Source organism: Pyrgilauda ruficollis, unplaced genomic scaffold (genome assembly GCF_017590135.1).
Source record: "Pyrgilauda ruficollis isolate IOZ18807 unplaced genomic scaffold, ASM1759013v1 scaffold60, whole genome shotgun sequence".
Classification (NCBI taxonomy): domain Eukaryota; kingdom Metazoa; phylum Chordata; class Aves; order Passeriformes; family Passeridae; genus Pyrgilauda; species Pyrgilauda ruficollis.
Window position 1 is genome coordinate 335,879 of NW_024527711.1, and position 14,503 is coordinate 350,381.

A 14,503-nucleotide genomic window follows, 5' to 3' on the forward strand; every position below is an offset into this window, starting at 1 on the left:
TCGTTTTTATTGCATTCTTGTTGCAATCCCTGCTTTATTCAGACATACTATTTCTTCAAATAACATGTTTTTATGCTACTAACTGATCTTCTGATGGCACTGTAATAATTTTCAGTGTTCCTCCATTTCTACCTCTTTTTCTTGTTTTTGGGTAGCCTGCTATCCCTGTGCAGTGCAGTGCCTCTGTACATAGTAGTGTCTGCAGAAATACTGACATGTGCAGCTCCCAGATAAGCGGATTTTGGTACCAGCAGTTTGGATGGCAGCCAGGTTAATTAACGCCTGTGGTACACTGAGATTACAGGTTTGCTTTCATGTTCTTCCATGCTCTTCCATTGCTCTTTGAACGTCCTCCAGACCAGGGGTGTAAGCCAGGATTCCCTGCAGAGGAGTAGGGCAATTTGGTGCTCCCTGTGACAGTTGTATACTCAAGTGATAGTTGTCCTTATTCCGTAGTGTCTGACTTTGTTCTTGCTCAGCATAGCATTTCCTTGTAAGGAAAGCAGATACACAGCAGGGTCTGGTTCATTTCTTACAAAGAAATGTTCTCCATGTTAATTTGTATCAGCTTGTGTGTTTGTGGAATTGAGTCAAATGAGCTTGTCACCCTAAAAGGGATTAGACCAGTGCAGAGATAATAAGTCTATGCATATTTGTTGAACTTTCTAGTCTGGCTACATACTTGCCTCTGCAAGACTTCAATAGGCAAAGGCTGGGAGGGCAATGCCATATGCACATGTGTTCCATAATCCCCCTCATTTTCTCTCCTTGCTTGAAGTGTTGGCCAGACAGGGGCGGGTTAACCTCTGGTCTGCCTCAGAATGAGGGTTCTTTTGTTGGTAAGCATCTTTCCTACATGGGAGGTGACAGTAGGCTATTTAGAAAAGTGGGATGGAGAAGTACTAGCTAAATTATTTTTCCAAAATAAGTGGCATCTTTACAGTTTTCTGATTACCTCTGTGGTGTGAATTGCTCTCTTTAACATTTATGTATTATTCTCCCAAGTCAGCATCTATAGTCTCCACTGAAGGGAAGGTCTGCCTAGGTTGGACTATGTGACAGTCAGGACACTGTCAACATTACAGAGACTGTTTCTTGTAGTAGTTTTGCTAAACAGAGATATCTCTCCCAGTGTCAAATGTGCTGTCGAGAAGCAGACAGTTTACCCAGCCCTTGGTGCTGCATCAGTACCATGGAGCCCTGTTCTCACTCATTCCCTTAAGCTCTGTGACAATTAATAGTCTCTAATCTGCTGACTGTTGAGGAAGGATTATTATATTTGCCACGTTCTTTATTATCTTTCTTAAGCATGCTCTAAAGGCTGCTTCTGCAGACAGGATATTAGACTGGAGGAGTTTTTATGAGACATACTGTCATTTGAGCTCTTTTCATGACCTCTTCTCTCAGCCTTTATCCTATTTATTAAAATTCTCTTTTGTATCACCATCTCCCATTCCTGACAGTTTATACCTGACACCAAAGAGACTTGACAGTTTATTTCAGAGAACTCAATTACAAGCCTAAATTAAAAGAATGCAAGAGAGGTGCAGATATGCCATGAACTGCAGAGAGGAACTGATTAGTAGATTAGATTGAGGTATTTCTCCTCTGGATAACTTTAGCTTCTTTAGCTGCCTGCACCTGGGAGATGTGGTGAAGGAACATTTCCTGCCACTAGCTGCAAGGACAGGAGAGGGAGTACAGATTGCTGGCAAACCAGTTCTGCAGGTTGCTTCTGGTCAAGCCTCTTAACAATGTCTCTGACCGATATTTTGAAAATGTAATAGAATACCTTGTTTTGTAGGTTAGGAACGCAACTGCATGTCAGGAGAAAAGGGGCAATAGTATTTTCAGCTACTGATGAGAAGTTGCTGTTGATGAGAAGTTATTTATTGCCCGTATCCCATTGTGCATAATTTTAGATTTCAAATAAAATAAGCTGAAAGAAGCAGCTTTAGGAAAAGCCAGTCATTCTAGAAACAATGCTTTGCATAAGAGCCGATACTTAGTAGTTTTTCAGGCAGTACTGTTATTTGCTTTTTAAAATAAATTATTTAAATAATGGAAAGTGTAGGACAGAAAAAGTAGGTAAGAGAGGAAGAAGCTACAAAACCAGTAGCTCTGAGACCTTTGCAAACCAACTGGTAATCTAGACCCCCTGTTTCATGCTCCATTCAAACAAAGTGGTGCTGTCTGAGCTTAGAACAGCTGAGAATCTGTCCCTCTCAGAAGCAGATCTGGATGAAAACACAAATTTCATTTCCGTTATATAAGCACCCATATCCTTTTCTAGTACAAATCTGAGATCTCCTGTTTCTCACTCATGTTGTGGTGGTATTGATAACTGTATAGTGCTTGACTTTCATGTTCATTAGAGAAAACAGACACACAGGCACTGGTATTGCTGTAATGTGCCCTCAGATGCCCTTGGAGCACATATTTTCACCTGAAATTATTCCCTTAGCTCCCTTTGTAGACCTCTGACCTGTTCATATGTCTAGTTTAGGATAAGACATGCCAGGCTCCAAGCATGCCTTTTTCTCTTCATTCATTGTAAAGAGTATGTCTATATATCTATATATCTGTATCTATCTCACTGCCTCAGAGGTAGGTAGTTTAGTTCATTGGCTGTGATTTTTCCCATGTAAACTCTTCTAATTTGATTTTTCATTCCATATTTTGCCATGTGCTGTGGGTATTGTGAACAGGGGAAAAGCTATCACAGACCTTCTTAAAAATGGGTTTGTGATAATACAATTGCTGTCCTTGTGCTGACTTTGGAGCTGCTTAAGCCAGCACCTATTTTATTAACAGAACATTCCGTGGCACTGTGAAACCTGAGGCTGTGGAGCACGGCTTAGTTGGACGGTCAGGACTTGGGTGCCCAAGTTAGGGTGTGTTTACAGTGGCTGATCTGTGGTGGTTGCACACATGCAGGTTGGTTTAGCCCCGTGGTGCAGATCTGAGTCAGTCTGTCTTCCTCTGTGGCTTCCTCAAGCTGAGCTGGTTGGGTGTTTAAACCGTGCAGTAACGTTGAGGGTCCTGCAGTGGCTCATGCACGGGTCAGAGCTGTGAGATGCATAGATGAGCTAAAAAGCTGATCTTGTTACTGGGCATCCACTCTAAATACCTATTTTGTTCTGCTTCTCTTGTTACCTGTGTCCACCTATTTTTCCTTTAGCTTTGAAGTAATTGTTGGCTTAGTATTTACAACACAATTTTTTTCAAGGTTTTTTCTTGTCCCACTTAGTGTCTAGTTCATCCCCAGCATTGTCATCTATCAGCCTTAATGTCTCTTCTGTCCTTTCTGCTGCCTCAAGTACTACTGCTTGTTTAGTTTTGAAGCTGACATTTCATCTGGCACCTCTGGAGGGAAAAATAGAGGCCATGGGCCATGCCTCACATCCAACAGCTTGACAGCGGTGAAAAAAGACATGGCAGTGTATCAAGACAATGTGTCTCATTCACCAGACAAACTCGAGGGTGTGAGACAGAAAGTGATATTGATGATAGAGGAATAACAGGCTTCAGAAGCCATGTGGCGTGTTTTTGTGGAAAACAAATACACAGCACTCGGAGGTGTTGAGGTGAACTGCATGCCTTAGGGCAGTGAAACATTGCTGTTATGTTTCAGTGGTTGCTGGAGCAAACTGATGTAGCACCGTGTTTAGAACACTGATGCTGTTCTGTGCTCTGCAGTAATTTGTATAATTTTTATCTAGTAGTGACACCATCCTGCTGTGTAGTTGTGTATGTTCCTAGAGACATTTTCAAGGCTTGTTCTGAGCACCATGATATTTATTGTGGGTATGCCATAAGAGCACTTGAGTACTACTCATTGAATCTGAGAGTTCTGTCCTATAGGTTACTAAATGTCGTGGCAGAAGGAGGTGGTGATGTGTGCAGGAACTGTCCAGATAGAGCCAGAAAGACAGATTATGGAGCACTGATGTGCTTCACCCTAATAAACTCCAGATCTCATCTGAAAATATATATCTTTGCTTCATTTTTTTTGCTACAGATGAGGTTATGCCTGGTAACTGGGTCATTTAGGTGCAGGCGACCTTATTTTACAGGTGACATGGCATGATGGGAATTTTTGTCACGTATTGTCACAGTCCTTTTTCTGGAAGGTCCAACTTTGGAGCTGGAAGTTTCACGAGGGAAGAACAAACAAACCATTTTTCAGTTAAAAACATCAATTTTTCAAAACATGGCAAATGTATGAAAGGATTTTGTTTAATTCGCTATGAATTAAAAAAAGGGTCTTGTTTAATTCCCTGTGGAGTAAGACCTGAGACAGTAAACAGTACACACCCCAAATTACTTGTTTTTAAACAGAAAAACAAGTAAAAAGGTAGGGCAGTTCTTTGGGATTTTGGAGCCTGATTAAGGCTTTTTCTCATGTTGACCAGAAGAAGAAAATGACATACCTTTTAAGTGCCTGTGAAAGAAGAATGATCTGAACATTCTGGTGTGGAAGAGTTTGTCAGGAGTATCTGCATGACCATGTTAAGCTCCTGCAGCTCCTGATTTATGGGATGCCTGAAGCATCCCAGGGCTGTGCATTCCTGTGCTTACCTGGAACTTCTCATCAAGTGTATGGTCTAGCAAAGAGGCAATATTTTATGTTCAGTAACCATAAGAACAGTTTTAGATGTATTGAAGTAGGGGCTCACTCAGTCAGTATCTCCTGTATTGTTAGTGGATCTTGTTTCTGACTGGAGTCATGTGTGGAACAGAAGGTGACAAGAAGGAAAAACAAGACTACAAAGTCTGTCCACAGGAAGTGACAAGGTTGTCCCAGGTTTGCTGTAACTGCTACTCAGCTTCTTTAAAAATATCTACTCACTGGTGATGAACATTTGGTCAACTCTTTTGCTATTACCTCAAGCTCTGTTTGATTTGGGCCTTTTCCACTCCATAGTAACATTTTTTTGTGTTTAGTTATTCCATCAGATTTCTGGCAGGGTGTAAAGGTGTTAATGACGTGGTGCTGTCAGCTGTTCCAGCAAAATCTGTGTGTGGTTTTGGAAGAGCAGGACAGAGATGAGATAGGTGTTATTTTCCACTGATAGATTTTTATGACTAAAAATTTTTGTATTGTCAGGGAATCTTACTTGCACTTCTGAGGAAGAATTGAGTGATAAAAAGGTTTAATTGTGTTTCCTTTTAATATAATTGACATTAGTAATAAAATGATATGGCTACATTATTGGGAAGTTAATATGCCGTAACAATATAATTAGTCATAGTGTACTGTAATGAATACTAATTTTATTGTTCATTGCAATTAATGTTCATTATTTACTTTACTTATTCCTTTAAAAAGCTCAATAAAAGGCAGGATGAAGAGACTAAAGAAAAAGGAGAATGGATTTAGTTTACTGACTAAAAGGGGTTGAGAGCCCTTTTCCTCTGATTAAATAACTAATCTTGAAGGTGAACACATCTGAATTTTTGGCTCCAGACCTGGATTGTTTTACATTAGTTGAACTCCAGCTGACTTACTATGAAAAACAGTGTAACTTGAGTCAAATCTAATTTGAACAGTTAATGAGTTTTATGTCTAGAGGGGGAAAAAGATCTTTGGGTGAGAAAGCTACATTGAAGGAAATTTTCTCCTACACAGAAGTCCTTTCTTGGTAGGTCCTGTTATTTGTAAACTTCCACCTTTTTTTCATATCCCAGGCACTTTTTAATCATGTAATCATTATAGAAAATGACATGACTCAATGATGTAAATTTATTTTTATCCTTTGATACACTGGATGTGTGGATGTTGCTGTTGTTAAGAACTGATCCAAGAACATAACGTTGCAGGATTTCTTGTTATGCCTCAGACATTTTCAGCACTGTTAGGAGCTACAGGAGTGGAGCCTGTGGAGCACATTAGCATGTAGCTGATAGAATCAGAATGAATGTAGGGAAAAAAAGCAAAAGGCTCTCTACTTTAAAAATAGAATTATTAGAGTGAAAAGCTCTAGGACATGTATTTGAGTGGACTTCCAGGCATATTTCTGTTTTTGTAATCACTGTGTGCTGTGTTTGCCTGCTTAAGGAGGCAAAGTTTCTGTTCTGGACTTGCCTGTGTTTCACCATTTTTCTGTTGATGTCTGCTTAGGGAAGACTCATTCTTACATAGTTTCTGTGCAGAGGTACACAGCTGCTTCAAGCACTGAATATACAAGGTTTGGCTGGATTTTCAGGGTCCTTTGTGTGAGCATGGTTTCTAGAGAAATACAAGAGTTCACATCAAAATACCAGCTCTTCATGCATATCTGCACTTCCCTGGGGCAATAGATTCTCTTAGATGCCATCCAAATTCTGCTGAAGAATTCCTGCCAAATGTCTAGCTTTGTTCCCAGTTTATTGTTCCTTCTCCCTTGGGGACAGAAAAAAAAAACAAACACATTTCAGATTTGGAATTTTGAGTTACCACATTTTAACTAAAAATTGTTGGTTAATACATTTTAAAAATAGATTTGAAGTGGTTGTTTTTGGGATCCTTTTCTAACAAATTGTAAAAATTGCCATAGTTAATGAGGAAAAATCTATTTCAGCTTTAAAACATTAAAAAAATTGGAAAAACTTGTGTAGGAACTGTAGATATTTATAAATTTTATGATCACAATGAACATTTATCTTTACATGCTCCCAACTCCTGCATGATGCTTCATAGTTTCTCAGAATAATTTCTATACAGAAGTTATATTACAACCTTGGGGTTGTAATGTTCTGCAGAGTTTTCAGCTTCAGTCTTTCATGGGCTCTTTTTGTGCTTTTTCTGAAAATGAAGCTCAACTTTGTGATGATTACATAAGTTAGTAGTTTTTTTCCCACGTTTTTAGTTTTTTCCTTTCTCTGTTTTTCTTTTTTCCTCATTTCAGTACAAGAGCCACTACTAGGAAATCTGTGTACATTTTAGTTGTTGCCCATTTGTGTGCAAGTATGTACAGAAAATGAACGTGGCACATTTGAACCTTCTATTTGATTACCTGATGTATTAAATCCGAGTTTTGAGACCTTGTATTTGTCTGGTTTTTTGCTTCCTGCACCCTCTCCACTTCCAACATTCCCTTGAGAAACAGAGGTGGGGTTCCTTTTCAATGGCAGTCTTGTTGGTTTGGACTCTGGTGTGATTTAAAGTGTAGCTCTCTTTTGCATGAAGACCACCAGTAATGGTGGTGGTTGACCTGTCACTATATTGCACTTTATTCCTTGGCTTCTTTTACCTGTCTGCTTATTTCTGCTGGTGCTTGGATTGGAGGGGAGAGAGAGGCCATTGCTCGCTCAGAATTTGTGCTGTGTTCAGCACTTAATTCTGTGGGAGTTGATTAAAACTCCCAAAACATTGCAAATGTCATTGTGATCAAATAACATGGTCAAATGAGGTTTCCTATTTTCACAACAAATATTATATAACTGCTTGTTAGCATAATATTAGCTTTGAAGTTCTAGTTAAGATATCCCATCTCCTTTATTGCAGTATTTTTTCTGTAAGTGTATTTACTCCACTTTTTGCCAGCTGCATGTCCTTACCCTGAATTTCAGTCATCCTTGAAACAGCAGTTACCTGTTCCAAAATGCCTTTCCATTCCAGAATTCATTAAAATCAATGCTGGTCTTGTATGTGAGAGGCAAATCCTGCACCCCAAATTTTATCCTCAGTTCCTTACAGTCCCTTGCAACTCAGCTTTGCATTCATGTGCCACCCCATCCTGTTGCTCAGTCCTGTCCTTTTGTATATGCATCATTTCTCAGACGAATCAAATGTGAGCTGGAAAAATTGAGTTTCACCATAAGGAAATAGTTTGTGATCCAAGAGTTTTTAAGGGGCATCTTGCAACCACAGCTCTCTTTTGTCCCTGTCCTCCCCTGGAGAAGAATCCCTTTAAATCATAAATATTAATAATAAAAATCTGCCACCAACCACTTGTACAGTTATCAAGTGCAAAAATAGCATTCAGGTGTATGTGGTAGCCTCAAAAAAGTTGACCTCTTCCTTTAAAGAAAGAAGTCAAACCAAACCTCAGAACTTGCACTAAAAGCATCATGTCATGAGAACTGGCCAGCAGCAAGTTTCCACAGCTTCTCCAAACAGATATTTTGATATCTGCTGTGAACAGAAGGGCTTGGTTTAAAATATTCATGGCTACTGATTTAATATAAACCACACACAAAAAATACATGCTAATTTCAGCTCTATATGCAACGTTGAACCTCATGGTCTTATGCTTCAAGGTTTGGATACCCCAGTGCAGAACACAGAGGTGAAGGCAAGTTCTTGGTGGGAATGGAGTTAGATTGTCAGTGCAGTCCATATTTTAATATGAAGGCATCCTTTTGTGAGTGTCAGTCCACTAAATTAATTTGTAATTAAAACCCATTTTTTTTCCTTTCATCAGGTCCTTAAGTTGCAAAAGGCAGCGAGGCAGAAATGCTTTAAACATAATATACTATAAAGTTTAAGATACAGCAAAGTAAATTAATTACCAGTGCATCCCATTTTTGAGGGAGACTTGAAATTGTGGCTGCTACATGCTGAATGTGGCATTTCTTTGAGACAAAGGACTCAATTATGTCAGTATTAACTAAAGTGCAGTGACGAGAAACTGTAGGGGGGAATTCATAGCCTGGAAATCACTTTCCAAAAAGCAAAGGAGATTGCATTATGGTATATGGAGTAGACTGTGCTGTGACAGCAATAAATAGCCCTTTGGTATGTAGAGCAGCAGCTGATGGGCAGGGTGCAGTGTGTATTTTGTTTCGCTGATATTATAATCCACATTTCTGCAGCTCTGGCATGTTCCTGTTCTTCCTCTTTCTCTTTCTTTAGAGCTTTTTTCCCTCAAAATGGGGACAAAGTGTCAGAGCTTATTTCAAAAAAGATAGTGTGACTTTTATTAAAATAGTTTGTAACATTTGTAGCAGATAAAACCAAAGTACATTTTAATGACATAATATTTCTTGAGAGGGAGGTTTCTAGGAAGAAGTAATATCTTTCATTAGATCAGCTGAAACAGCTGGAAAAAAACAGGTTGTCTTCCTGGCATGCAGTGCCTTCAGCAGGTTTGACAAAGAAGCAGGGAAGTCAGAGCAAAGAGAAGAAATAACATTTCTGGCTACTTTTTAAAGCAAGTTTTCCCTTGAGAAATATGAACAATAAAATTGCCTAGTAAATGAACAAAATATAAAATGTAACACTTCTTTTTTTTAGAAAAAAGTTCATTTAATTTTTTAATAGAAAAATACTAATTGATTCTCAAAGAATTCATATGGTCAAGAATGCTGCCTGAAAGCCAAAAATATCACTTGTAAATGTTGTCCCCACCTCTTCTTAGGATTTGTATGTCTCCAGCTTTCTTTATCTATTCTTGGCTGGGTTCCCAGCTTAGGGTATATTTGCTGTAATATGCCCTGGTCTCACTGTCCTGTGGGGACATGCACTCACATCTTGGCAGAGTGCAGTTTCTGGCAGGGAAACTGGGAAAAGAGATGGGCTTGTGAGAAAACTTGACTACGAATTGCCTGAAGTACTGCATTTTATTGATATATACATGCCCACTCATATCCCTAAACTTTCAGCATTTTGGTGTGGTTTTAAATTTTAATTTTTTTTGTCTTATAATCTCAATGTCCTTGATAAGCCATGGTTTGATTGGAAATGTTTGACCATCTACAGAGAGTAAAATTTGGACAATGGGTTATAGAAAGAATCACTGTGTTCTTACTAATTTGAAGGGGACCTATTCTGCATATAGAAGCTTATATTGAGTGGATGACTGCTTAGCTTTGTGACTTACCTAGAATCAGTAGATTTTTAAGAAAAAATGTTAATAAAACTTAAAATTCTGCAGTGAACACCATGATCATGAATAAGAGAGAATGCTTCTCTGCTGGGGAGAGAGCCTGGAAAGTTTGTGGATCCAAATAAAAAAAAAATATTAGTGTTTTCATATGTATTGGAGAAAAAGGCACTCAGTGGAGGTGACAACAACTTCTTTCAGTGTTGAAGGGGGATTTGGGGGAGAGGAGGAGTTTCAGAGCTTATTGGCTATTTTGGGTATTGCTCAAGTGTCTGCTGTGAGGATTTTACTGTGCTGTCAGTGATAGCAAGTACACCTACAGCCTCCAAAAAGCCTCCTCATGTTTTATGAAATTAAAATAAATCAGTGGGCAGTTTGTGCTCTCCACTGCAACAAGCAGCTTTAAGGACTATCTCCTGCCATAAATTTAACATATTCCCTTATTCTTTAAACACATTGTAAGTCCGTTTCCTCAAGGAAAATGCCACAGACACCCACGCACATTTCAGAGTCAAAGCTGTGGTGCTTTGCTGTGCTTTGCCAAGTGACTGGTGCCAGCCTGACAGCACAGGGCTTTCCTCAAGAATTTCACTTACACTGTGTCAGCTGAGTGTCTCCTCAGCTTAGCTGCAACTGGTTTAAAAAAAGCAAAATTTTTAATTAAAGACATTTTTATAATTTCTGTTATTTGATGTTTTCCTTTTTAATGGGTTGAGGAGATTATGCTAATTGTGCCCTGTTTTTAACAAGCATGGCAAATGAAACTTTCTCAGTGCAATTTCCAAAAAGAGCAGCAATTCCTTAATCCAAAAAATTTGTTACGAAAGAGTATTTCTTTAAAAGAAATACTTCCCAGCACATATGCACCAGAATGTGCCATGTCTGCTTGAAGAGGATCTTATCATTTTTGTGCCATTATGTATTGCTGAGATTGTGATGGTGCATTGATGTGTTGTTATATGCCAGGTCGTGACTGGTAACTGATATCTAATGATAGTTTGTACTTACAGGAATTGGCAAAATCACTTCTTCAAATAAAGATGTGCCAAGTAATTTCCTTACAGTGATGTGACAAACTGTTTGATACAAATCATGTTAAACCACTTGTTCTGTGTTCTAGAGAATAGTTACCAGTTTTAGTATTGCATAGTAAAATTTTTCAGCTTTCCTCTCCTGTTCAAGGGTGGGAATACTTTTTCTGTTGACTTGAGTAATAACAGACTTTCTGTCATCTAAAAACATGTCTATTTAATATTTCATTATGTTCATAACATTATTAGTTGAAAGATGGAGGTGACAACCTTGTAGAAAATCCCACAGCATATTTTAACAAAAGTCAATGCAAGAGCTAGTGCTAAGTCAACAAATATAGGAATTTGTAAGAAATTGTGAATTAAGAATAAATGAAAACTACCCAGAATAGGTTGTATGTAGTAGTTTATATTCAGGCAGTTGTCTGGCTTAAGTTCTCAAGAAGGACTTGTCTAATTCAAATGTAAGAAGAAATAACAGAATTGCTCACATCAGGGTGAAATGAAACTATGTTTTGGATACATTTTCTGATACACTTGTGTACATTACATTTTATCACCTACCAAAAAAAAAAAAGGAGAAAAACAGTATCTAATGGCTCATTTCATTTGTCAGTCATTCAAATGATTTCCTGCTAAGGTTTTGATATTGCCCTTTGAGAGATGTTGTAAGAAATGGAGCCTCAGATGTGATTAGATCCTTGGAAAAAATGTACATTTCTTCCCAGTGGATCATCCCCAGCTGACTGGCAAAATTTGTATAGGAAATAGGATCCAGCTGAGCTCTGATCACGTTATCCTATGTAATGCTTCAGTAACTGGTGCTTTCAGAGAAGAATTTGTGTGTGTTCTCTGAAAGAGGCAGGCAGCTGAAAACATAGGGGAAATGATTTTTAGATATCACTGGAGTCCCTTAGTACCCTGTTTCTGCTTTTGTTTCTTACTTGCAGCCCCACTGTTATTTCTGGCTGTTCTGTCCAGCTAAGTGTTTGGCTGGACAGGCATTTCCTGCACAGTCAGTGCTGCTCACTCCGAGTGCTGTATCCAGCACAGTGCAGCTCCCCTCTGGGAACAACTTAGCACCGTCCATGCGGGTATCCACACAACCTGGCTGTCAGCAAGGCCAAGTTATGCCTGATGATCCCTCTAAGGTCGGCTAAGCCTTGGTGATTAGCAGCACTGGTGGTCAGCAGCATGGCTCAAGGCTGCTGTTGGAGGGATGAGGGTTGGGCCATCCCTATGTTCCAAGGTTGTGAGTGAGGGTGAATTAGCAAGGAAACTCCCATTCTCTTTCACAAACTCCTTTTTTCTTTGGCATTCCCCTTCTCCTCCCATCCCTGCCCCAGCTAAGAAAAGCCTGGATTTAGCCTGCCCAGCCTGTCTGTAGCTTATTGCGGGGCAGTGTCTTGCCCCCATGTCTATCAGCAGGCAGCTGGCTCCTAACCGGCTGTGTCCCTCCTGTCAAACTGACATGGGTTTGAAGTTTTGTCCAAAGGTGGCAATTTATGGGAACAGCACAAAATATTGCTATTTATATTTTTTTTTTTTCACAAGCAGACCTGCTGATTATATCCTAGAGTCGTGGAATGGTTTGGGCTGGAAGGGACCTTAAAGATCATCTAGTTCCAGCCTTGGAGATGCATAAAACCCAACTGAACATGGCTATGAGCAGCCTGCTCTTTCTAACCCTGCTTAGAACAGGACTAGATTATCTCCTAAGATTTCTTCTGCCCTCAATGATTCTGTGGTTTTCTATAGTTGTTACACAGTAATTTATTTGCATATTTGAGAGTAATGGTGAAGTTGTGTCTATATTAGTCAGAGAGTGAAATGATCCCATGCTTACAGTTTAAATTGTCACCAAATATGAATAGGCAAAAGCCCACAGTGACTAGTAGTGGTTTTGTTATGGGACAAAATTTCAGTCTTGGATAGAATTAATTCCATTATTTTTTGACTGCCATATTAATCTGTTTAATGAAAAGTTCTTGTCACTTGTTCAAATGTATAAAATATATGACACTTGCAAACCTATTTTTAGACCTGGCTAAAAATACCAGTGGATGTATGCATGTGGGTATGTGCTGGTGTTTAATATATTTGGTGACAAGCTAATACACATGGCTGGCAATGATGAGACCATGGCAGCCCAAGAATAACACTTTGGAGTCATGATAACTATTTCCATGAAGATGTCAGCTTAGTCCTCAGCAGCAATAAAGAGAAAAATTATTAGGAGTAGAGTAGAAAATAAAGCCAAGGAGATGACTGTGCAGCTGGTGGGTGTTTCTGTGGTGCTACCAGGACTTCAATCCTGTGTGCAGGTCTGGTCTTCATCACTCAGACATGACACTGGACAGGGTTCAGGAAGGAATGGCAAAGATGATCAAAAGCATGGAGAGGCTTCCAAACATGAGATAACTGACTATGCAGGGACTCATTAGACTGAAAAATACATAATTCAGGGGAATATAGCCACAGTCTGCAAAATCATGCATAACGCTGAAAGAGAGGGTGGGTGGAGCCTGACTGTTCACAGTTTCTGACAGTGTCAGAGAATTTGGCCATCAAATACAGTCAGTAAGATTTCAGAGCAAACATAAGGTGATGAATCTTCATATAGTAGGTGAGAAACACATGGAACTCCTTGTCAAAGAGTGTGGAATGGATTAGGTTTACATGGGGACTGGATAAGTACATCAAAAAGAAGTCTAAGAATTTCTTATCTGACAAACCACCTTAGACTCAGGAGTTGCACTGACACAGAAAAGCTCGAAAGCAGAAGAGTCTTACCCAGTGATCGTTCCTCCATAGATGTATCCACAAATGAGTCCAGATATTAGAGTAGGGGAGCCTTGGTGTGAATCAGTACAGCCTGATGAATTGTGCCTTTGCTCAGCCTTTTAGAGGCAAACCCTCTGGAGATGTGCAGAGCTGGATAGTATTGCAGTAACTGCACATCTGGATAGTAGCTCCATTTCAGTGTTAAAAAGTTCCATGTAGCTTTTGGAAGGCTGGGCTTTCTTCAGTTTCTGTATCAGATTACAAGTTACAAAGAGAGAACCAGATCCCCCTGCTTTGCATAGTTTGAGTATATTTTTTTTTTCTTTTTCTATGAAATAAGGACTTTTTAGAACAAATGTCACTACATTATCTTAAAGCCCAAAAGGCTGTACTGGTGCCTAATCATTTCTTTTTTGTCGTGAAGGAGGAAAGTACAGCTCTAGTGAAGGAAATGGTAGTTGTGCCTCCCTGCATTTGCTCATGGGGAATTCAAGAAGCAAAGTATAGCCCTTCCTGGTTACAGGCAGCAACTGTAGAATGCAGTGCTATAAAAAAAATCTGCATTAATAAGTTTTCCTTCAGAGCATGTATTTATAAAGGTATTTTTTTAAGTTGAAGTTCAGTGTTGTTTAGAAACCGTGTTTTACTGTTGCACTTTGTAAGAGCTGAATTTTATGAGCTGTAGGAACAAGCTTTACTGTCATGACAGAAATAGTCTTCAATTATAGTAAGTATCTATCTCCAAGGCAAAAAATGCTCCTTGACTGAAGTTCCTTGATTATTTTGAACTCCAGCAGTCAGCTAATTCTCAGGTCCACTAGGGAGTTGCTGTGTAACCCTCAGAAGGATTTCTAACTCAGTAGTGAGCACCAAGACTGC

At 39.2% G+C, this 14,503-nt stretch overlaps 1 protein-coding gene across 1 annotated transcript in view; it reads left to right on the plus strand.

The window, feature by feature from the left end:
- Positions 1-14,503, plus strand: part of NOX4 (NADPH oxidase 4) — a 108,727-nt gene that overhangs the window by 41,397 nt on the left and 52,827 nt on the right. The gene's annotated exons all lie outside the window — the stretch shown is intronic.